Below are 23,837 nucleotides of genomic sequence, written 5' to 3'. Positions count from 1 at the left end.
AAAGAAAGATTATAACAGAAGAAACCCAGAAGGCAAAATAATACATACTAAACCTTGTTTTCCAGGCTGTTGAATCAATTTATAGTAATATGTGAGTGAGCAGGAAGGTAACAGCATCTGTTAGCAATAAATGTTTCCTTTCCCGAGTTACCAAATTAGCTACGGGAAGGTGATTAGAAATAAAATATAATGATTTCTGATAGAAATAGGTAACACTGCATGGGCTTTGAGATAAGAACTTGACAAATGTGTAAAATAAATGCAAAACTGGTTTGGAAAAGGGGGGAGATTACCATTTCTATGTTGTGTGCCAAGATTTGTGCATTTCAAATGTTAGCAGTTGGCTTCTGTTCAAAACTGATAAATAATGATGTTTGTTGTGGAAACAATTATCCTAAAAATAATTTAAAAGGATTGTATCCCCTTTTTGTTTGCCTATAAAGACCACATTCAATTTATATATAGACAGAAAGAGCTCCACTTGCATCTATAAAACAGTTCTTAAATCATTCTAAATTATTGATGTGCACAAAGAACTCTTTCCGCTTTTGTTTGAAGTTTTATTTCTGCGGCGTTGTGCTTTCTAATTGTACTTTCAACTACTATGACATCTGTTATAGTTGTTTCAAAAACTTTCAATACTTTTCTTTTTTAATGATAGACAGTCTTTTCAAAGACAAACTGTCTTCATTTTGAGCAAGAAAAATAATTAGTTGAAAAAAGATCACTGATTTGGCCAGGGAACTCACCATTTTACTTTTTTTTTACAAGTTGCTGTTTTATACGATTCCAGCACCTACTCAACAGAAAGCTGGCCAAGAAGAATTCATCTCTGCAGCAACTCAGAAACCATAGAGCATCAGCATATGTCCTTTGCTTCCCTGAGGAAATCCAGGACTTTATTCTACCAAAAAGAGTACCAAGAAATTACTTCACGAACTGATAGTCTCTGTATGTCTAGCAGATGGATAACTAAGCTACTATTCCAAGCTGCTATGCCCAGCAACGTAGGAAATATGCTCAGCAATTGGAGATGAGATTAATCCTTAAAAGTCTGCTTAGAAATCCTTTTTAATATAACTAGTGATATGAATATGTGGTGCAGCAGTAAACTTAGTTCTAAATGTTCTATGACATAAATGCAATCTTACTGCTGACATAAAGGTACAGGAGGCATTTAAAGTATTCCAGATCAGGAAAACACAATGTAAAGATGTTTTCTGGTCTCTTTTTCAAAAAAGAATATTTTTCCCCTTAAGGTAGAATAGACTTTCAGTTCGAAAAATTAAAAGTCCAGGGCTTTGGTCCAGTGCAGTACACTGTGACTAACCTTTAAATCAGAAGTTGCCTAGAATTCATATCGTAATTAATACAATGCCAGGGGATTTAATTGACCACAAGATTAAACTATTGCAGAAAAAAAATATCATCCTAATCGAGAGTTGAACCCCTACCCTTTATGCACTGAGTGTCTGCTCTGCCACTTGAGTCATGAATTGGGGGTTAATTGACTGTCTAGAATCGCCCAAGGAGCAATTATTTCACATAATGGTGATAATACGTACTGTAGTAAGGCAGTTTTTAATGGCATCCTTTTTTCCCCCTGGATTTATAGGGAGTTTTTGAAGACAGCAAGGAAAGATGCTGGAGGTGGGGAAGGGAGGAAAGAGGTAAACAAAAATAGGGACTCAGGGTTTCCTTTCAGGTGCCAACCGATAAAGATCAAAACCCAGAAAAGGTATTGATGTGGGTTCGCAGTTAGAGTAAGACCTCAGCAGGTTTTGGTTGAGACCCCCTAAACTTGAGTGGATCACGCTCAAAGCACAGCACCCTTCCCCGTCTCTGTGACGACTCAGTGGCAGTGGCCTGCGGTAAGATCCCACCGACATCCTTCTGACTGCACCTGAAGGTTCTGAACTCCACTGAACGCATTTCGGTGGTGTTGGACGGATGATTAATTAGTTTTAGCCTGTGAGCCGTGTTTTGCTCTGCGGCTTAAATACCTGTGGCTGCGCCCTGTGAGTGTCACACTCGGAGGGACAGAAGCAGTGCAAAGGGGCAGGGACTTCCCCAGCAGCACAAACCTCCTGCAGCTCTCCACCATTCTCATCTTGGCAGCTGTGACGCTGGAGACGTGTTAGAGAGTGAGAGGTGTGTCTGCACTGCCTTGACGTGGGCAGTCCTGGACCAAAAAACTGTTTGTGGGTCACTAGTCACTTAAGACAACCTTGAACTGTGCCGGGCCAGCATTCAGCTGCTGCAGCACGGGGGAGGCTGTGAAAAAGCAGTGGAATGCTGACCCTTCCTCTGACCCTGGCACTTCAGGACTGGCACTGTAGTTTTTCTCCTATACAACTAACATACCCATATTTTGAAAGTATTTCTTCGAAGCCTGTGCATCAGGACTGAATGATTAGCTTAAATCTTACCTTGGTGTATGTGGTGGCAATAACATGCGGTGTGAATTCTCTAAGTACTATTTTTAATTTCTGTACCACTGCTTCATATCTACTTTTTATTCTCCCTGCACTCTATTTGATTTTTTCAGTATGTAATTTTGCTGCATATTTAAGTGCCTTCTCTTTTTCAGTGTTTGTGGATTGTAAATATAGATCCATTGATAAAAGTTCAAATTTGCAGCAAAACTACAATTCCCAGCTGAAGTTATTATAAGGATTTAGAAATAACCTGCAAGTAATCTTACATGAACTACTATAAAATAAAAGAAGGGTCTAGATATACTTACATTTTTAACATTTTATATTTATTTGCTTACATGATGATTAATAAAATTCATTAATTCATAGTAGATTTTTCTGCTTCATTAGTGCAAATTTGTAGAACTTTTCTAATTACTATTCTCCTTTGAAGAATAAATAATAGAGATAATATCAGAACTTTTTAGCTAAATGAAGACTTAGTTATGGATACAGTTAGGCATTTAAGTATATTCTGGTTGTTAAATGTTTTTATAAAAGTGCTGTCTTTACAAATACTTGAAGAAACAGAATTTAGGAGAAACTATTTTTGTGTGGAATTATCAAAGATATAAGGAAATGCAGAGAAGTGTAACTTTCATTTTGAAAATTATTTTTAAATCCTATGGGCAAGAAGGACTGACTGTGTAGGTAATTCATGCTTAAAAATATGTAAAGTCGCTGAATGCTTAGTGAAGTCTGACGAGAGGTCTGAAAAGGAATAGCACCCCGCAGCATTAAGGGTGCTCATAAATAGTAGTAGTTTAATTATGTGTTATGAACAGATACTTTCAATGTAGTGCTGTTTAAACATGGTAACATCTAAGAGCAGCTTTTGCAGTGTTACCAGTAGTTAGCTATGCGTCTGGCAGGCAACAGATCCCAGCTATGCGATGCTGTGCTGTGGGACATGGAGAAAGGCAGTGCTTCGCAAGCGTGGTGTGTAGGAGTCCCCACAGAACGGCCAGTACCCCCTTGTGCTTGCCGGCAGGGCTGCAGGGATGTGGCGAGTGGGGCAGCTGGGGTGGACGGGGCTCACTTCTACTGCAGCTCCTTGTTGCAGGGTGATGCGTTGCATTCACAACTTAACTTCTGTTTCACATAAAAACATATGTGCTCATATGTCTTTTGCTTACATTTGCATTCTGGTGAAAGCCAGGCCACCAGGCAGTGTATGATCACAGACCCATAGGTTTCTGCTAGAGGGTGTAAAGCGGTGCAGTCGGTTGCATAGAAAGGCAAGGCGACACAAGCATGGAAGCAGCGTTAAGGAGTCTGGGAGACGGTTACACATGCACCGACGAGCTGTTATTTCAAAGGTGACTTGTAGATATACACACACACTTTGTAACCTGCTTTATCTGCAGAAGAGATTTGAAAGATACCCTTGTGCTTATTTGGCATTACAGAAATATCAGTAACATAATCTCTTAGACTTTCTGTTTTTGCTGGAGGTGTTTTAAAAAGCTGAAAGTGTGGAGAGCAGGCATGGCACAAACTGTCTTCAGCTGAAGAAACAATGTTTGAGACAAAAAATTACTGTTTCCTCTTGCTTATTAAAATTAGAGGTGAACTGGTAAAATAGATACAACAAATACAAAAGAGGGGGGTTTATGGTGTGATTCAGATTTGAGTTGGGTTTTATAGTCACTTATTTTCATCTGGTCAGTAAAATCCTGGTGTAAAGACAGAGGAAACAAGATCTGATATTTCTAGCATGAAAAATAGACATAGTGTTTTCTGCAGTGTGAGGAAATAGTTGTCCCAGGTCCCATAATAACAGTCTAGGCTACCAAAAGCTGCCACCATCTGAGGAGGATGATAGTGAAGAAATAGAGTAAGAACAGCATTTCCCAGTGCTTCTGCCTTGAGAAGGAAAAACCCGGACATGTTCACAGTATGAACTGAGTGACAAAAGCAGTATTTTACACTCCAAGTGTGATTCCTTTACTGTTCTCACCTAGTTCTAACTTCTCCCCTTTAAATATAATTCTGTTCCACACTTTTCTCCACCTACTGTTTTCTAAGACTCGCACATGTCCCCGGTCCACATACACCCTCATCTTCAGCTACAATCTCTAGCCACGTCTTCCTCTGCCAATTCAAGCTCTGTCCAGCACCCAGCTTGCTTCCTGCCAACTGCCTTTTTTTTCTCTTTATGTCTTCTTTTTCTACAGGAAACAAATGCATATATTGACATAGAAATCTCCAAGGTCAGAAACCTGTTCAGTTTTGCTGTGGATTTTTAAAAATTTTTTTGTTCTTTTTAAATGAGTACTGCACCCCAAGAAAATGTTAACACTGTTAATGGCTTCTAAGTGAGTTAGATAAGTGTAATTGACTTTGTGTAATATCGCTGTCTGCAGTTGGTTCAGATCAACAAAATATCCAAAAGGCATCACGTAGATTGGCTGTGTCAGGAGAAACTGCTGCTCTCAGAAATTCTGGGTTTTTTCCAATAGAGACCTGCAGTTCCCAGGCCTGCTGTACAGCCGCTTGTTCGCATGCCTTGGTTTGACATTTGTTGGCAATTTTTTATGCTGCATGTGCAAGTCTGGTGCGTAGCTAAGGGTGGTACATCGTCACTGCTGTCGTAGGCGTTAGCACTGGCCTTACAAGCCAGGTGAGGTACATCCGTGCCATCCCTCCCTTTCTCAAGTAGTTTATTTGTAATTGCATTGCAAAATCACGTCTTGTACGAAGCCCCCTGGTAAAGGCCAGCGAGCGCTTAAGAGCAGTTGCCACTGAATCATTTGGATGGACTTGACCCTGAATCAAGGTTTCTTAGGTCATGGTAGAAACTGTGGATTGAATTTTCTTCTCATGTAAATTTGAACTAACTGTTTGGAGTAAGTGGAAGCCCTCTGTATTTTTCCTGGGAAGATCAGAAGCTATATATTGAGGGCGTTCAGCATTGCTTAAGGAGTACTTTAAATTATATTGAAATTACAGTCAATTCATTTCCCTTTGGAATCTTGCTTTTAGATGGGCATGGTCTGGCAAGCTTCTCAGTCAGTTAACAAGCAAATAAAAACGCCAGCAGCCCCCTCCCCGTGCTGCCATAAAGAGTCTGTTCTGCACGTTCTGTGGGGCTGTGGAAAGCAGTCGTTCTGCTTGCAGCGTGCCCTTGTGTGCCGCGTTAGCCGTCACCTTTCTTTCACCGTTACCGGAGGAAGTAACTGATAATAATCGACATGATTTCCCGGGCATAGTACATTCAGATTTTTATTACAATATTACCAGGACATATGTTTGTGGAAAGAAGATATATATATATATATGTATCTCTACGTTTAGTCTCAGAATATGAACTCTGTAGAAATAGTATATTACCTGCATGAAACTGAAAATATGGGTGACATAGTGTGCAGGAATTAGGGCCAGCTTTGCTTAGAAATCAGCCTGATGATGAGGTTGCAAAAGTTATATTTTCACTGCTTTCACATACTGAATTTATTAGCTTCTTGAAATTGATTTTGGATGCCTTTCATTTGCCATTGGGCTGAAGTCAAAAGCAAAACGATGATATACCACATTTTGCTCACTCATCTTTTTATTGCCCAACTATTGTTATTGAGTCAAAGACATTCAGTGTGTTTCCCAAAGGAGACAGAAAGCACATTTCATTTTCTTCTTAATTGACGAAAGTTTAACTGAATGGAAGTCTTGCAGTCCTCCGCTTCAATATGCAGGTGGCAGTTCAAAGGGGTTCAGGGGATGGGGCCTGGGACTCGGTTTAGATATGGGCTGAGAGCAGAAGCCAGAAGGGCTGTCAGACTTCGTCCTGTTTTATTTGCTTGGAAGGAATGGTGCAAAGTTAATATCGATGCAGCACTATGAAGGTGTTCAAGTGGTTATCTCTGGGAAGGTAATGTGAACTCAGCAGTATCATTGCTTTGATCTTTGGTTAAAGTCTTACAAAACTAGATTGCTGTTTGATTGACAACCTTGTCAGAGAGTGAATGAAGACTGACACTCCAATATTGAAAACGCAGTGTTTACAAAACTTAAAGCCTGAGTTTTCTCATGACACTGCTTCTTTTGTGGAAGACTGAATTTCACATTTATTTTTAAATAAGTGTGTGCCTTGCTGTGTGCAGCTAAAACTTAGCATTTCGGACTGCTGGCTCACAAATACTTCTTACCCTAATATTTGAGGCAGATGTGTTTATAGCAACAGTACTGTCACAGTGGGTTTGAAGAAGTAGGAGTTACTGTTCGAAGGCTTGAATGTGGTTGTATTTGTCACAACTGCATACCAAGTAATTACTGATCCAACATGTGGGTGATGGACACAAAGGTGGCAGGCTGCAGCTCGCTTTGGGCAGTGTGTCTGGCAGTTTCCAAGTGGGTCCAATACAAAGGTTCAAGGGTTTCCACCATATAATACTGTCTTCGGCTATTGCTTATTCCTTGAATTGTCCCCTCAGTACCCTCAAAGGAACAGAAGCTACTAAAGCAAGAGTTAATTTGTGAAGTAGATTTCTCCTTTCGTGCCAGTAATTGCTTAGCTGCCAGCCCTCTGCCAGTCATACCTCATTTTTTCTGGCCAGTTTTAAATACCTTGAGCTTGAAGTCTACCTTACCTTCTCTGCCACTTACATTTTTCAGGCAGACCTGGGCAGCCAGGTGTCAGTGGCACTGCCAGAGCAGGGCGTTGGACGAGATGACCTCCAGAGGTGCTTTCCAGCCTCCACCGTTCTGTGATTCTGATCATCTCCCAAATGATCTTCTCTCCTGACATAGCCTCGATGCAGTGACTTCCCACCAAACTTGCCTTTCTGCTTTGGCAGGTTTCTGACTTGGTCATGTCGGTAGGGTTGCTTCCAGCCCCAGTGCCCAGCCTGCCAGTTAGTGCCAGGCAGGCTGTTCTCCTTGGCATGCTACCTACCTGTACTCTGTCCATCAAAGGCTGTGCTCTGTGTACCTCTCCATGCTTTCCTAAATTTCTTCTTTAAATTGCACAAGATAATCTATTTCATTCAGCTAGTGAAAAGGGCCTTAAACAACTCACCCCTATTTTTATGTGAAATGACATTAACTGCCATGATTTAAGTAATGGTAAGAATGAACCAGATTGCGTATATTTCCACATCAAAATACCTTAAGCAAGGAAATGGCTTCCCAGAATGATAATCCTGTATCATCCAGAGGTGTTAGTGAAGAGACTATTTATATGATGCAGTTTAAAAATAGGCATCCAGAAGATTTTCACAGAGGGTCAGATAAGCTGTGCTATAGGGCGTGGGAACTACTTTAAATTGGCTTTACTGTCAAAGTCATTGAGACTGCATCATCAGTTTTTCCTGACCGTCTGATTCTCCATTTACTTCAGTATTGTTAAATTCTGAAAGAAGTTCTTTCCTTTCCTCTTAGGTCATATATGTCTTATATGAATACATGTGTGTGTGTGTGTGTAGCATTAAGTATCTCTAGACATATGCATAAACGCTTGCAAACTGATACATACACGATACAATGCCATATCTTTATCTACTAGGGTATCCTTTATGAAAAACTATTAATTAAAACACAAGATTAAAGCCCCTTTCATCAGCATTGCAGCTTTGCTGAACAAATCTTACTGTTGACCGTATTTTCAAAGTGGACATCTATAAGTCAGAGGAATAATTACCATTTCATCATTTGAAGTCTGCGAATGAGTGATTTCAGAATGAAAAGCATATGTAGCTATGCTGATTATGCAGAATAAATTATTTTCAAACTCCACATTTATATCAGTACATTTTTTATTGTTCAGAAAATGCACGTCCACGAAAAAACCCACGATCACCTAAATTTTGCTGTAAAATAATTTAAAATATATATCTAAAATTCCTTTTGGAAATGTCTACAATCTGCTTCCATATTGCAACACATATGGTAAGAAAATCTTGCTTGCAAGCCAGTGACTGCTTTTAAACAGTTTTCAAAATTGCACTGAATAATAGCTCATTAAAAGAAAGGTATGTTTTGTATTTTAAAACAAACAGCTTAACATTTTCTAAGCTATGACAAATTTAGATATTTTTTAATGTAATAAAAGGATTAGTTTAGCTGTCTTTTTTATTAATGTACTTAGGCACTGGTGGTATATTAGGAATACTTCTGAGTCATTCTAGTTCTGTCATATTCATTTCTATAGTCTTTAGAGGCCTCTGTGGACATCAAGGTTGTCGCTGTGGAAGGCTTTGTTCTGTTCTGTCAGTTTTTTCCCTTTCCCTCACTGCATGTACATACATGTACATGGCACATAACATAGATATTTAGGAACCAGTTCTCTTGCTGGATTTTGATAAAGCATTTCTGGAACTTGTATTTCGATTAAAGATTTACTGCTCTCCTTCTTTCTCAAACCTCATTTTTAATGGCCAGAAGAGAAAAGAAACCCCAACCCACAAACATGTTAAGCGAAATATCCATAGTACATTCAGTAATGGCATTTCCTTAAAGCAGATAAGTTACTGAGCCCCCTTTTAAAACAGGAGTGTTAATTTACTGTTTCCTTTCATCTGTTGAAATAATTACTTTTCTTTTTTGCCTTCAATAGTTTGTTCTGGTCGTTAACATTTCTGTAAAATTAAGTTTGAAAGGTGCTTTTAATGTTCAGATAGACTGCAGTGCACATTTGACTGCTAAAATCAACCTACTTAAGGCAGAACTAATGTTTAACACTCGCAGCTATTTGAAGTAGTTCACTGCCCAGTTTAATGGTGCTGCCAAGGGCAATGGTCACATTACTGGCTATTATATTTTGGGAGGTTTGTTATGCTGGCAATAAAGACAATCCATGATATTTCTGAAAACATTGGCTTAGATCTTAAAGACATCATTTTTCTACTAACAAGCTATAAACTGTAATTTCTTTGGGAGTAGCGGGCAAGAAGCACTAACCCCCACTCCTGGCCACGTACTGCAGAGGAGTTGTCGTTGCGTGCAGCAGCGTTAGTGTCAAGTGACTTTTGCTGCAAGCTCCATTGAAAAAGACAATCAAACTGTACAAAACCCACGGTGATGGTCAACTGCGAAGAGAGAAGTGATCTTACGTAATGGGAATTGTGTTTTTCGTTTTGTCGTGTACCAGGACAGTTTTAAAACATCTGCACTGGTAGGTGTGGGGTGCCCCTGGGTAGCCCAGCGGGACCTGATGGAAGCCTGGTGCAGGAGGGGGGAAGGGCACGGTGTGGAGGCAGCTTGGCTGCTGCATGGTGAACCGTCTCAGCTGTGGTTGTAGCCCAGACAGCAGCTTCTGTGTCACTGCATTTTTTTGTGGTTTTGAAAGTGGATGTCTGTGTCACGCACCGTTTGCAGTATGGAAATGTTCCTCCAACCTTGCACTGAGAGTAGACCTTCCCAATGGCCAAATTCACTGTAAGCCATTCTGCTGCTAATGCTTCCTCAATCTGTGGATTTAGAATGTAGGTCAAATAAGATTATTTATTAGAATCTTCAGGCAAATAGTACCGAAGACAATTTAACTAGTTCTTTGTGTAGTGGAGTTGATGGAAGCTTTGCTCAAGTCTTCTACAGGTCCGATGGGAAATGCTGAGTGTAGGGCTGCCCCAAGTAACCCAGGACAGAATGAGCAAATAGAGCGTATGCATCATCTCTATTCCTATGTGAGCTCACAAATCTATAAGAAAAGGGCTGCTTTTTCTTCTTTGATAAGCAGGAGCAGACAGAGAATTTAAAGATTGAACAATGTATCATCTCAACCAGAAAAAAAATTATATATATTTACTAAATAGTGAGTAAAATTTTCCCCTTGGCTAGTCTAGCGCAATTTTACAAGCCTCAACAATGCTGAATGGATGTTATTGAGAAGTGAACTTGGCTCGTTCTTTTTATGCTTTTAATAAATACCCAAGGGAAAAGCAGTTGTTCAAGGAAAATGAAATACAAATAAACATAGAATTTATTCTCAGTAGGCATTCTGGGGAACTTGGAGCTTGAGTTTTATACCGTGGTTTTTTTCCTGTTACTTGCAAGCAAAACTAAAATATTTATATAAGCTGTCAGTTCTCTAAAGCAAATTCATCCTTTTTAAAAAATAAAACAAAATATAGATTCAGTGGATAGAACAGAAACAATGTGAAACATAACAAATGACATTTCTGCTCCAAAGTACATCATTGTAATAGCCCATATTATTCTGGACTGTGGATACAAATGATTTTTTTTTCCACAGCATTCTGTAACAATTCTTGAGACACGATCATGCACAAAACATCATTTGTAATTATAGCAGTTTGCCATTTTCATCTGCACCATGCTTATTTCTCATTTGATTGATAATCCATGTACTTCAAGCTAATGAAGGTTCTTAATAGAACTTACATTAAGTTTGCTGCCACTTATTAGACATGACTAGTTTTTGCAACCTAAATTTCAGGACAACATTGGCATTTTTTGTTTGAGGGGAAAAAGAAAAAAAAATAATCAGCTGCTTCACAATGCATTTTTCACATAGATTCCTGGGGTGCCACGGAAAAATAGTCAGTGGAGAATGTTTATTGGTATAAAGAATTTAGACTGAATTTCATTTCAAATTAATCATTGCCCAAACCTTCAAAAAAATCTGTGATTCCCCAAGTAGGGTCCTGTGGTGGGTTAGAGGCACCTTTTTGGGTACTACAATTACTTTGATTACCAATTGCTTAATTTTCTGTATTATTACTATTACTATTTCTGACTTTGGGACTTCAAAACAATTTCACTTGCTTCGTCTAATAGTTGTCGGTTTAAACAAATCCTTTAAAGAGACTTCTAATGGTTCTAGCCTGCACTTCCAGCTTTGATAGCTTTGTTAGAAGCAATGCAGATTGATTTCAAGTCAGTATTTACTACTGGAGAGTATTAATCCAGACCTTATACATCATAAAGGCAAGAACATATGTCACTTTGAGAACAACTAAGCTGCAAAGGTTCTGCAGTACCTGAACAGAGATTGGCTCTTGAAAAACATGTACTTTATTTAATTTCTTAGATCTGTGGGGAAAACACCTTTCCAGGTAAGTTTCATGCTTCATTAGTATTTTGATCCACTGCTTGTTTTTCATCAGCTGCAGACTTGCACGTTTACATAAAGTACCCAGAAATAGCTTTGTCACTTTGGGTTGCGGTAACCTTTGTGAAAACTTTAGAGCTCAAACGGCAGCGTGTAGCATCAATATCTTTCAGAATTTTACAAAACTAGCTGATTAAATCTGATTTTAAATACTACTTTCAGTCTAGAACCCTGCCTTTTTAATAATCAATTAAAACATTGTTTCATTGTGTTTATTCAGCATGTATAAAGCACTGCTTGACATGTATTAGACCTTACATAGCAGTACACAGCTGTAGCCCATCCAGCATTTTCCAAATGAGTTTGCACAAGGAATAAAAGATTGCCATCTGAGCAACACTGGAGGGAGACAAGAGCAGACAAAAGGCAGTTAAGCACTACAAAAAAAGAAAAGACCCTGTTGAGATAGAAATTTCTGAGCAAATGCCTCAATTTCACAGGGAGATACTGTAGCAGGCAACGTACATTGATTTTAGCACATGAAGTACGTTGCATTTGGGATTCATTAAGCTTCATTTTGTGCACTGTCGTGAAATGGGTATGTCAGCTCCTCTCTCAAGTAATGCACAGTTTCAAAGCAAGGAGGTAGAATAAACCAAACTGAAAATATAATGTGCCCTGCAAAAGGAGTAAGCTGGTTTTAAAAGGAAAATGCTTTGGTTGCTAAAAGCCTGAAGTCACAGTAACAGTAATCAAAACCTAAACATTTTTAAAGGATTTTATGCTTATGGAGTTTTGAATATGACTTACAAACACCAATAAGGTCATGCTCCTAGCTGACCTGGTGGGAATCCCACTAGAAGGACTGATGGAGTGCAGAACATTATTTCTGTCATTTGGAGAAAATGCAGATAACTGATACTTTGTAGTTACTCACTTTTTTTACTGAATATGGGCGAGGTATTTTTGCTTTTGGTCACGATTGGGTTTTCAGCTGTATTTGCAGTAGGAGGGTGCCTAAGATGGTGCAGTTTTCTCTCCCCTCGTGTCTCTCCTCGGGAGCCAGCTGCAGAGCTCGATGTAGACACTTCCCCGCCTCTCCAGGCATCAGCTGCCTCATCTGCAAGCCACAGAAGCTGGCAGGTCCATGAAGCTGGATTTTTCAGCCACCAACCAAATCCAAGGCCAGTTTGAAATCTGTTGGTGAATGCGTGAGAAGTCTGGAGTACTGGGTTTCTGTGTAATTTGTTTTGGTTTGTATCTTGTTTTTAATTGAGAAGCATGTAAATCCAAGAGATTGATCCAAAAATCTGTTTAGTAGCTTTTATTTAGTAATGATGATGTGGCATTTTTTGTTTGTCTTCAAGTCTACTGTAAATTATAGTGGTTTAGAGGCAAGAGGTTGGTGACGTTTCTTAAAATTCTCCTGGAGTGATTGGTTTGCAGTGCCAGATCACGGAAAGAGTAGGATTGTACATACACATGGCTGGGGCAGGGGGCGTGGGGAGGTGCGGTGGGTCTTCCTTGCTCAGTTCTCTAGCTTTTGTGCTTTGCCTTCAGATGATATTAGGCTGTTACTAATAAAATTAGCTGAAGAAACAGGGCTTTACTGCCAGACTTTGCTATATGCCACATTCCATAGCAGAGCATAGCTTTATGTCTGAGGTCTTGGGCAGAGAGAAGAGCAGAGGAAAGATGTTGGTCAGTTGCTGGGAATTGTACTGCTGCACTGTAGTAGCAACCTGTTAGGGGAGACTGCAGGACCCTGGAATTAGCCTCTTGTGGTTTAAATACTTTAGCACTTTTTCACAAGTGATGTTTTGTCTGGGGTATGTACTGGGGATCGCTGCTGAAGAGGTGCTGTGCCTGAAAGGTGAGAGGCTGAAGCGTGTGGCCGCCCAGCTCCCTGCCTCCCCGCGGGCTGACCTGAAGGAAGAGTACAGCAGATCGATGTCAGATGGCTGCTGCTTTCTGCAGGAAGTTTTCCTTTTTCTTTCCTTTCCCCCGTATTTAATCTTTTAAAAGATCTCAGGATAAGTGGCAGCAGTAGACTTAACAGTTATTAGGTTGCAAAGTAGTGGATGTGGACTACTTGGTGGTTAGCTTACATTTATATACTCTGATCGCAGCTGCCATTTGGGTCAGAAAGAGTTTTCCCTTTTGATAGATCGGCTGTGTGCTCGGAAAACTTGTCTTTCCCCAGAGCATCATGTAATTGTTTGGTGGCGAAGAGTTGTGCTACGTTGCCATGGACATGCGGCTCTCCACACCGAGAGCTGCTGTAACGCTGATATATGTGAGCCTAGTCATCCTGTCACTGAGATGTAATACCGATACGCCAGGACAACGTTTCTATCAGAGGGCCTATTACTTGCCCTCTTAGCTGAAGAGGGGAGGAGGGCTGGGGTAAGCCAAATTGTGACCATTTCTTAGCCCAGGAGGCTGGGTTGCGTTAGGGTTCAGTTCTGTGACCTTTCCTACCAGCTGGAGATACTGGCACTGTCTAACAGCGGCACTTGGGTGAGGTGCCGCGCACACCGGGCTGGCGTCGCCCCGGGTGGGAGATGGGTGCGCGTCTTCTTCTGTGCACGACCCTGGGTGCTGCGGGCAGAGCGGGGGGGGGGGGCAGCCCCGTGCCCCCTGCCCCTGCTGTGTGCAGCTGGGAGGGCTGAGCAGCTGGTGCAAGGCTGAGTGCTCTGTGGAAGCCTGCAGCAGAGCTGTGTCAGGAATCCTACTGATACCACGTACAGCACAGAACTGCTACTCACCTGTAGAATTAAAACACTTAGAAAGTAAATTAAAAAGGGATGAATTTCTCATGCTTCTTAATAATCAAGGTTTGTAAAAATCGATGTGCAACTGCACTGAATTCAAACGCTAGGATATATAAGCAGAGTACTTCATTGCTGACATCTGAACAATTCATAATTCATTCAGAAGGCAACTTTTAAGGTAATCATCTTTCTGGGTATATTTTCCTGTTAAGGTAATCGTATTTCTCCTAGCGATCAGTTTTGAAAGTTGTCTTACTCCTCCAGTGCAAAAATCCTGCGAGTGAACATCCCCCAATTGCACTCATAATTATTCCTGATTAAAAGTGCCCTGGCCTGACAGCACCAGGGAAATTAATAGGAGATGCTTTCTACAAGTTTTAGAAGATGAGCAAAGACATACTCACTCCCTCTTAAGATTATTTAAGCAGGTGCTGTGGGAAGCCATTGCTTTTATAAGGCTCTTCAGATGTTTACAGCAAAACATTTTTTCCCAGTGATTGAATTTTTCGAAGTACTAAAATACCACGGAGAAATATGTTTCCCACCAGTTTTATGGCTCCCTGGATGCATTCTATACAAACCTTGTATCTGCCTGGACACAAACACTCTATTGCAAAAAGATATCTTGCCATTTTAACAAGCTATACTGCTTTGAAAGGATGCACTGCATCACCAGTGGGAATGTCAGTACCTTAAGAGTAATACTTCTTTAAGGGTACTATTTTATTAAAGCAGACCTCAGTAATTTGTTCCTGACTGTTATACACCCTTATTTTATTAAAGGTATTTTACATCTGTGGAGGAGATTACTACCACTCCTATTTTCTCCACTGCTTGGCTTTAATGGATGGTGTGGAATATAATATTTATTAAGCCTAAGCAGGGGAGGACATAATAGCAGAATTGTCCTTTATAACCTATTTTACACAGTTGTAAAATAAACCTTAATAAAGCAGGAATAATTATCCAGGAATATCCAGGAAATGGAGTGCTCTGCCTGCTTCAAATATTTGGAGGACTTAACTGCTGTGATAAGTGTGCTTTGAAAAACTGAACTCAACAGTAATAATGCTGGTATTAGTTTGGTACTATTTTAGAATATGTCGAGAGATGAAGTACCTTGTGTGTCATAATCACTGTGTTAGCATAAATCATATAATACATATATAATCTCTATATAAAATAATTATATATAGTGTATATATATTACAATAATCTGTGAATAATCCTATGGAAGACAAACATATTAAAAATGTAAAAATACTTACTAATTTTGAAGTTTAGAATTCCTTTACCTTATTCCGATGGCACCCGGAGCGCAGTGACTAGCTCCCTGGCTACCAGTTAGTTGTGCTGGTGATCACTAAGCTTTGCTGTCAGGGAAGAACATTCCTTACTACTCAGTTCTGTAGGCCTTTAGATTTGCTTATGGCCAGGGAGGATTTATGTTTACTGCCTGGGCCCCAGAAGCTTGACTCCGGCCTGGTTTTGCCTGACATTAGCAACACAGACTTGCACCCGGCATATGCACAGATGACATTTGAATAGTTGCCTGGACCAGGCAGACACCTTCAGAAAAGCCTTTCCTGGTGGCACATGTGCAGCTTTAGCGGGCAGGTGGAGTTAATCGGGTGCAAAATGGGAACACAGGCCCATGTGCCACACTGGTGAAAATTTGGTCCCACTAATCACAGCTATCTGGAAGCATTTATATAGTTGTGTGGGTTTTGTGAATAGGAAAAAATGGAATCTTTCTAATGAGATCTGTTTCAGATTACTAGTTACACTACCAAATAGTGCAATAAAGGGAGTAGATGATGAAAATTATTTACAAACACGTTGTATGTTTTTATTATGAGTGGAACATGAAAGAGCTTGCCTAACTGTGGAGGCAGGCGGCCTTTGTTTGGGCACACAGTTTTGCTTGTCAGCTCCGGAGCGCTGCGTTTACAGGCGTGCATGGTGGCAGCGGACTTGCCGGCAGCGGCGTGCCTCACGCTTCAAGGTGGCTTCGCAGACAGCTGCCAGCTTGGGCTTCCCAGTCGGCAAGTTACACCAACTGGGAGCTACCTGCCGTCCAGAAACCACGTAGCTGTAGTTAGCATGGCGCTGGGGTTGGGGTAGTACCCTTCTCCCTCTGTTTCCTGCCTGGTTTCCCCATGTGGGGCTGCTGGCTACATGCAAAAGCACGGTTTGTTCGTTGGAACACATTGCTCGCTGATCGCGGCTGTGTTCAGCCAGGAGCTGGCGGAGCAGGTACGATTCTGCCTGCGAGTGGACCTCGCCGTCTGCATGCCGGGGACCGATATTCTCCAGCCAGCTCCGGATGCCTGTGCTAGTAAGCTGACAGTTCAGTTAACAGACATTTCTTCAGCTTGAATACCATCAACCTGTTTCTGTTTATCCTCATCACACCCAGCCCGTGTTTCTTCACCTTCCTTATGCAGTAATTTTACTGTTTATTGTACTGCTTCTTAGATAGCTTGGCTTTTCTGTTTCTTGTGTGGTGTCTGTCCGTGGTGGCAGTCACTGGAATCTGTCTCAAAGGGGAAAAGGGAAGGATTTTGTTTTCAGTACCTAATGCAGCTTTGCAAGACACTGATTCCTGATCAGATATTCCAGGAGGACTGGGAAAGCAGTTCCTATCCTCCCCCATCCTTCCTGATTTCTTCCTCCTGTTGTCCACTTTGTATGTTGGGGTTTTTTTCCATAGATGAATATTGTGGAAATTATTTGGACTAAAGTTAATACATTAATTATCCAAGCTGACATTTTTGCAGTGTGTGAAAGGACAGGGTGGTATGTAAAATAGATGCACTAAGAACACCTACAGTATGACAACAAGTAGCAGGGTAATTGCTGAAAATGAAGTCTTTTCTGCTTTCCCTTCCCTTCAACATCTGTTGTTCCATATGGAGTCATAAATATTTGCAACAAAATAGTTGAAGAAATAATCTCAACATTAATAGGGAAAAGCTGAATCCGCCAAGAAAATTGAAGAATCTTTTTTTTTTTTTTTTCCTTGGCAAGTTCCTCCTACCCATCCTCATCTGACAGTTTAAAATCTCGGTAGAAGAATAGTCAGACTACATTGATGCTTAAAAAACACTATGAAAAAAACCTTTGTGAGTGTTAATGGGAGAGTTAGCTGAGAAAAAAATTATAATGTCTTGATAATAGCTATGAGGAGGATTTTGTTTATTTTGTTTCATTTTCCTCCTTTCTTCCATGCCACAGTAATTCTATTACTAGCCTCTCATTGAATAGTTCACATTTTCACTTTTCTTTATTGTCAGTAGAAATAATGCTTCTTGGCATTGTCAGGAATGAGAAGGTACTATTACTAGCTGAAGTAACTAGTTACTTTAAATTGCCATATGGAAAATGCAGATCGGTAGTACTTAAGCTTCTATGTAGAAGCAACTTAAAGCACAGAACAACTTCAAACGTGTCAGAATCCGGGTTACCAAAACCTGCCTAGGAGAAAACATGTATGATAGTAACACCACAGACAAACTATAAATTGTAAGTAATTGTTGTGAACATAAAATATACCATTTTTTAAGGCTTTTTCTATGTTTATTAGTGGCCTTAATTGTACTTATAATTCTCTTTAATGAACAGAATTTATTCAGGTGACATCAGTTATATTTGGTTTTCTTAATGTGGACATACAGAACTTCAGACAGAAGTTACTTGCTCTAGTTCTGATGTCTGGCTAGTGAATTGCTGCACCTCTCAGTTTCATTTTTTCATTATCACAAACCTAGTAGCTCATCTAACTCAGGTGCTTTCTTTTGAGGTTTGAATTAATAAAATATTTTCAGGTGTTTTTACCATCATTGCCGTGTGAACATCAGAGTATATTGTAAATATGTTGAAGTTATAAATAGGTATAATTTTCTGTGTTATTAATGAGGCTACATTGATGAAAATGTCAAAGCTGTGTAATTACACACCTCTTGATAAAGAGCGCACAGATAAAGACAGTTTGTAAACTGTAATTTCAGCCCTTTCTAGTGAAATTCTCTTTTCTTTGCTTTTTGCCTCCTTCCCCTATTCAGACACTAAGTGCATGCTTTGTGACGTCCTTCAGGAAAGCACACCCTCATCATTCCTGAGAACAGGTCTGTGGAAAGGTGGTACGGTTTGGTACGAGTTGCTTGTACAGTTTGCTCTCTCTTTTTTTTACTGCCTGGAATACTCCGTTTTCCCTAAGCTAGCACATTGCTCTAAATGTAACAGACATGGCTGTAAAAGACAATTAAAAGCGTTTCAACAAATACATGCGTGACAAAAGGAGGGGTAGGGAGAATCTCCATCCTTTATTGGATGCAGGGGGGAAGCGTAGTGACAAAGGCTGAGGAACTTCATGCCTTCCTTGCCTCAGTCTTTAATAGTCAGACCAGTTGTTCTCGGTGTGTCCGGCCCCCTGAGCTGCTGGAAGACAGGGATGGGCAGCAGAGCGAAGCCTCCATGGTCCAAGGGGAAATATCAGCCACCTGCTACACCACTCGGACACACAGATCTCTGGGGCCAGGCCAGGCCACAGGACAGACCCTGAGGGGCTGCAGCGTGTCCAGGGACGGGCACGGAGCTGGGGAAGGGGCTGCGGCACCGGCTGGGGGGGCTGGGGGGGCTCAGCCTGGAGAAACGGGGCTCGGGGGGGCCCCATCGCTCTGCGGCTGCCTGAGGGGGCTGGAGCCGGGGGGTCGGTCTCTTCCCCCAGGGAACCAGCGACAGGACAAGAGGGAACGGCCCCAGGCTGTGCCAGGGGAGGGTCAGGGGGGATCTCAGGAGAAATTCCTTCGCGGAAAGGGTGGCCGGGCAGGGGGACAGGCTGCCCAGGGACCCGGTGCTGTCACCGTCCCCGGGGGGGGGGCTCAAAACCCCCGCAGGCGCGGTGCTTGGGTTCAGTGGTGGGCTTGGCAGCGCTGGGTTAGGGGCTGGGCTTGATAATCCTGAAGGTCTTTTCCAAGCTAAATGATTCTATGAATCTATGGTCTACTTTTCCCCCCGTGTTGAAAATAATGAAAAGGTTTTATTAAACGCTTCTTTAGGACAAAATCAATTTATTTCAGAATGGATAGGTGAATACTAGCTTGGACATGGATGCTGTGAAGCAGAGCATAGTTGATGTTAGTGTTTTGAGATAGTTTCCAAAAGCTTTTAAGGCAGCCTGGAAATGTATATATAAAGATTAGATAGAGATAGTATTTTTAAAGTGAAGGTATTTTTGTGGCAAAGCTCAGTCGTGAAAAATGCTTGTGCACTATCAAGTTGTATCAATCATTTGAAAATGAAATAAAATCTGATTTAAAGCTAGTGTACTGGATTAATCAGCTACTCCCCAATTGCATTCATTGACCCTGTTCATTCAGGGACTGTAATTAAGAAAAACAGCAGTGGCTTTAAATTTGGCATCTGAATCACAAGGTTAAAGCAGTAAATTTCTAAGTTTGATTGGTGCCAGGTTAGGAGGAGGTATCTCTTTTCTCACTGATGAACAGGAGTGCTCAGCTCCTGGCAGAGAAGCAATGAGTGAAGGAGAGAAAGGCAGGCAGAGGTTTATGGAGGCTTTTCAGAGTTATTAAGGCACTGAAGACAGATAACCCTGTCCTTGCAGACTTACAGATACAAAATAGTTGAAATAAACAATGCCTCAGATTACAGGGTTTTCATACTTACCTTACTGTAAAAGAAAAAAAAATCTAGTTTCTCATTAAGCAATACAGAAATTGACAAGATTTAAAATTCAAGTAAGTTTTAATTTTTGGAAAAACTGCTTTTTGCAGTCAAAACTTAGAATTTGGGCCCTAATTCTGTCAAAATACCCATGTTCAGACACTGCTGCCTATTGCTGTTGTTGTGAGGTAGATACAGAACTGGAAGTCAAGGGACCTCTTGCCACTATAGAGATACATCGCTTTGGATGATCCTGGAAGACCTTTGGGTAAACAGTGCTATTTCAAATAAGACTGTATGTTATTTTCAAACATGAGTAGCACACAGAACCCAGCTGACATTGCAGATCCTCTGGTTTTATTTATTAGAAGTCAAAAAGGTCCATCAGAGTGTCTGTGAGCTGTTCTTTTGTAACTATGGGCCATTAAATATAGTCCCCATTACTCCAATATGAAGCTTAAAGATTTATAATTGTGGTAAATCATTTTAGTCCTTAGGTATCTAAATTTTATGCCACAGGCAAGGAAAAGGAGTGACCCATCTGGCACCTATGTCCAAAACCCACTTATTAATGCTGGCTGAAGGCTTTCTGAGATCAAATGTCTTGGTTAGTAACTAACAGATTAATATCTCTAAATTTTGTATAAATTGTTACTCTGTTTTCCATATGCCACATATTTATTTTATGCATGAGTTACATTCTGTAAACTACTTCAGGTGAATAATGCTTACACAGCTCCAGATAGATACATTTTTGAAGTGTTTGTGAAGAAATAACTCGGTGGTCTAACTAGTGTTAGACAAGATGTAAACTGTAGCTTTAATACTTCTACCTTGTTTTGAGAGGGATGTGACATGTCAAGTGTATCAGGTATATGAGTGATGGGTTTAAAAACATGCCTTCTGAAAGAATATAAACCAGCTGGCAAATAAAATTGCCTGTTGGTTTGGGCCGTGCACTGTCATGCAGGGAGCAATTCGCGTTACTTGTGTTCCCAGCGCTATGTTTAGTCCGTAGGTTGATGCTTCATTTTCCAAACCCTGTTTCTGCAACTTAGGCAGAAGACAGAAGATGAAATACTTCGGTATATTGGATTAAGAACAAGAAACTTTCTAGCAGATTTTCATGTGCTTTCCTGGGATAATATTCCACTCGCTGTTAGTGTTTACTGTGTATTTCTTTTCTCTGCAATATAATTCTTCCTTTCATCTATTCATCTGGATGCCAGCTAGAAATTAAAATAAAAAGTCTGCACTCTAAATGGATTCCTGAATGCTATTATAAAGCATGGCAGGTTTAACAAACGGGCTTGATAAAAGTAGTTCCCACTTTGCTTCAATAAATAGAAAGGTTGTTTGTGTCCTTGGTTAGATTGTAGTTGTCCTAGCTTTATTTCTTGCTTATTCTGTTGTACTATATGTGTGAGTGCAGCTTTTAGCATTTATATTTTTAGTGTTATTTAAAATCAAAATGCTTAAATCAACATCTTTTTTTCTATTAAAGAGACGCATTTGATACAGTCCACAAAAAATGCTTCCAACGCATGCCATTTTTAATTGCTTTACCATTTATGATTTCTCAAGTCTAGCTAATAAATTTCTGGCTAACTGCACTTACTCAGAATACAGGCAAGATGTAGACACCATTCAGATGTGAAGACCTATTACAAGATTGAAATAGATTTCTAATGCATTTATCATTCATCTTTGCAGAGTGTGATTTCAATCAAAAAAAAAAAAAGATGAATGGTTTGACAGTTTCCGCCCCTATACGCTAAAACATAATATGCTTCTTCTAGTTTTCAGCTATTACAGACTTTAACATGCAATGTGACCTTGGTCTGCAAAGCATGTTTGGTTAGCACAAAAACTTAATCATAAGAAGTCATAAGTAGAATCCTTCTTCTTTACTGCCCTTTTTCTGGGACTTGGAAATTTATTGCTTCTGGGACAGGTAGGATATGAACAATGGGCCAAATAGAGTCCAGGGTTATCTCATCTGTGTGAAAACTGCTGCTGAAAATCGATGTGACCTCTGCTACACTGTCATCCCAATTCCCACCCTCTGTGTCCTATTTGTCTTTTGGTAGAAGCTTAGATCTGTGTGCTGTCTCTATGTGTCTCTCTTGGGCCAGATTATCAAAATGAATCATTGCCTGCATACCTCTTATATTTCTATTTATTTTCCTGGTGTTGACTAGGTCTGATGAAATATGATTCTTTTTGCATTTGATCCTCACTGCAGCAAGCAGCACCTAATTTAGCTGTGTCTATCTCTTTAAAGAAGAGTAATACTATTTTGAAACTTCAATCTGCTGTACAGTAACATTACAAACCATAGACCATGCAACCTGTCTTCACAGTCAATAGTAATTTTCCTTTCAGCCAATTTAATGTTATTACTTTCATCTCCAAATAGTAGGGATTTCTAGAGATTTTAAAGCAGCTATAGTTTTGTTATGCATACTTCACGTATTACTTTCTTTTTCAGATGCCACTTCTGTTTAGTCTTGTGACTCCATGGCATAGATATTATTTCTGTGTAGCATCATATGCGACAAATAACCAGTTTATTTTCAAAACTCGGCCACTGATAAAAGATATTTAGATATGAGAAATGATGCATCTGAATTGGCACAAACTTTGTAGTCTATGTTACCAGAATTTATTTTTAAATGGATCGTTTAAATTACATGAACACAGCTCTAAAATGATAGCTACAAAGATGTGTAGAGGTTACTGGCTTTTGTTGTTCTTAGTCCTGAAGAATCATTATAAAGATGTGCCATTTAATGAATTCACACAGGGTAAACAAAATACTCCCTAAACAGAGATTTCAAAGAATACTTGAAAACTGCTAGTGCTTCTGGTTCGTTGTTAGTAGGTGTGTTTTAGAAACACAGCACAAAGTGCTTGCTGCTCAGTAGGTACTGCTGGAGTTTGTTAAACTACATACGAGTATTGCTGTAGAGACACCAGGGTTTAATTCATCGTTGTCAGGTTCTTTTTGAGGTGGCTTTTTTTTTTTTTTTTTTTTTTTTTTTTTTTTTTTAATAAGGAGACCTTTGAATATGGTGTGGTCTAATTGTAAATCCAGGCTTTAATATGACCAAGTCACTTGAAAAATGAAACTATCAGGACTGGTTGTACAGTTGCCCTTAGAAAACACTCATGTCATGTATGTGTGGTCAGTACATTAGTTGCAGGCTTTACTAAAAAGCAGTTGCTGAGAAGATACTCTTTGATTTCCGCAAGTGGAGGAACATAATATCTATAGACTGGATTTCCCTGGAATATCATACAGGATTTTAGGGGTTTTTTTACATTGCAGAGTTAAAGAAATTACAGAGTTTGGCTTTAAAGACTGCTAGATTTTTATTTTGTGGTTTTTAGCAATTAACTCGATGTTTAAATGAATACATGGGGAAGTAGTACTCATAGGGATCTGAGAGAAGGAGATACATTTACTATCCTAAAATATGTTTAAATTATCCTATCAAAAAATGTGAGTTCCTTGTTGATAGTACTGATTCATCACAAAATTTAAAGGATTTTTAAGAAATTATTACTGATGTTATTTCTTTCCAGACACACATTTCTACTGTCTGTGCACATCTTGATCTGTAACAACATGATCTATTTGAAACGAGTGGAGGGGGAGCTACGAGGTCCTGATTCTACAGTTTGTAAGAGATGCATCGCTCTAGTTTTCTGTGCAGTGCATCGCAGGAGTGAGGGGAGCGCTCTCTCCTCCCCGGCTGCTCCTGGGACCCTCGCCACCCAGCCTCTCGATATACCTCTGGTATAAACTGAGACAGCTCAGCAGAGCTTTTTTGGCTACTGTCTGTGACTAGAAAGGCTGACAGTAGCAAGGTACTTGTTAAGAAAACCTGT

At 40.1% G+C, this 23,837-nt stretch overlaps 1 protein-coding gene across 4 annotated transcripts in view; it reads left to right on the top strand.

Moving 5' to 3' along the window:
* DACH2 (dachshund family transcription factor 2) overlaps nucleotides 1–23,837 on the top strand; it is a 310,852-nt gene that overhangs the window by 267,227 nt on the left and 19,788 nt on the right. The window lies entirely within an intron of this gene.

Source organism: Falco rusticolus, chromosome 14 (genome assembly GCF_015220075.1).
Source record: "Falco rusticolus isolate bFalRus1 chromosome 14, bFalRus1.pri, whole genome shotgun sequence".
Taxonomy (NCBI): Eukaryota; Metazoa; Chordata; class Aves; order Falconiformes; family Falconidae; genus Falco; species Falco rusticolus.
Note: the sequence above shows the minus strand (reverse complement) of the source record. Positions and strands in the feature narration are given on the sequence as shown.